Here is a 2,283-nt window from a genome sequence, read left to right as displayed (position 1 = left end):
GGCTTGTTACGTTTGAAACTGCTGAAGATGCTAACCGTGCTTATGTCAATTCCAGCTTCTCCTCCTAGTTACGGAAAAAATTTGTTTTTTTTTTATTTGATTATAATTTTTGAGAATTTGATACTGATGAAAAATATGAACAGTGTTTACTTTTGTATATCCATTTCATTGATCAAAATGTACTATTCTTTCATTTATTATTCGAATATTCTATGTTTATTTTCTTAAATTTGCAAAACTGTCAATGTCATTTCAGTTGTAGTAGTTCAATTCTTATATATTGCTACTTGATAATTTCAGTGGTGTATTGAATCTAGGCCACTCATAACAGCAAAAAGTACTGGTGTATTGCTCCACAAAGTACTGTCCAAAGGCCTAAAAGCCTGGAATAAATAACTTAAATATATATTTTAAAATATATGTTTTAAAATGTTGAGTTTCAAAATAACTTAAATATATTTAAAATTTATGAATTTTTTAAGAGATTATGAGAGAGGAAATCTCGTTGTTTCACATATGGTAGAAGTAGTTGCAAATAATTAAATAGGGTATTTTTGTCAATTGTTTCAAAAAGTAGTTAAACATGTGTCAAATTCTGGTTTTGGTCAAACTTGAGTGTAAAAACTAAAAATATTATGCCTCTGTCTTAGGAGTCCAAAAAATTCTTAAGAGACTCTCTTAAACTAAAAACTGGGTAGTAGGACTTACGGAAACAAAGTTGCACACATAGTACAAACTATCGGGATATTGGTTTATCCATACTCAATTTCTTAATATATATCGTGGATGTATCTTTTTTTTTTTTGAAATAATTTACATTATTTTACATACAAAATATAAATATCGTAGATATATCTAAAATATCGATAAATATCGTGGATATTATAAATATTTCTTAATATATTACAATATATATTTTGTATTTATTTGAAATATTATAGTAAATATTAAATAAAATTATTATCTATACAAAATATCGCCAAATATCCCAAAATATCTCAAAATATCATAAATATTATTGAAATTGTCAAAATATCATCGATATTTGCAGTCCCATATATCTCTACATATATCGTAATATTTTTGTATCAATTGCTGAAATCTCAATAGATATCGCAATATTTTGTACTCTTGCACATATCCTATCATCTTACGACAGTCAGTATATAAATAATATCCAATTTCTTTGTGAATGAGTCCAGCGACCACCTATATGAATTCCTTGGATGAGAATAGACTTAATGTAAATTCTTAATATATAAATAATATATATTGATTACCAAAATAAAAAAACATGTGACGTGACACTTTATTACTAATTTACTAGTACTGAAGTTGTTGTCCGGCCAGTAAAGTACTCTTAAAATATTTACTCATGTTTTTGGTTGAATGCAACAAATTTGACGTTTGAATATGACTCAAAGTTGTTCACATATGGGTATGACATCTGGAAATTCCCTTTAGAATGAGTCTTCCATATAATTAAAAAAACAATGTTATTTAAAAAAGATCTTTTAGAATTTTCCCTCGGAGTGTTTGTTTTCTTAAATTCATTGGTCAAAGCCCTGAACTTAACTTAAAAGATTGTATGTAAATGTCACACCCCAAATTTCCAGACAATATTTAAAACAATTATATTTAATTATCTGAAAACCCAGGGTGAAACAAAACCCAAAACCCTGTTATCAAACACGATATATACAAAAACTGAAATCAAAAGAAACGAAAAGGAAAAATCCTTAAATCACATTATTAAACTATAAAGAAACTAACCAACTCTTGAGGAAAATCTTAAAACCGGAAGACTCCAAGAGCAACTCCAAATCACGTCTCTTATCCATTGCAGACTCTACCATCGTGTTCCCAAGAACACACCCGCGTTCAAAACAAAGCAAACATAGGTCAGCAAATTGAATTTGCTGGTATGAGTAGACTAACAACAAAATATATATAATAATCTTTCAAATGAATAAATATAACATTACAAACAATTTCAACTTGGAAGACAATATAGTTCCGTTTTCCAAAAACGGCGTGTAGTTTCTTCCCAAGTAAGATTTCACCCCCAACATACAAATTCCAAGAATCTCATATAACAGTACTCGTCATTTCCATTTTCCAAAATAACTCACAATACAATACCACTTACATTCCATTTATTAACTGTACATATGATAACCTAATTAAAAATGAGTTTGGTATACCTTACCTTTAAGTCAACACGTCGTCTTAGGGTAGGATATTTACGTCCCTGCAGAAAAGATTAATAGATCCTACCCTCCT

The sequence above is a fragment of the Coptis chinensis genome, chromosome 3, assembly GCF_015680905.1.
Source record: "Coptis chinensis isolate HL-2020 chromosome 3, ASM1568090v1, whole genome shotgun sequence".
Classification (NCBI taxonomy): domain Eukaryota; kingdom Viridiplantae; phylum Streptophyta; class Magnoliopsida; order Ranunculales; family Ranunculaceae; genus Coptis; species Coptis chinensis.
The sequence above is the reverse complement of the archived record's forward strand: the minus strand, read 5'-3'. Positions refer to the sequence as shown.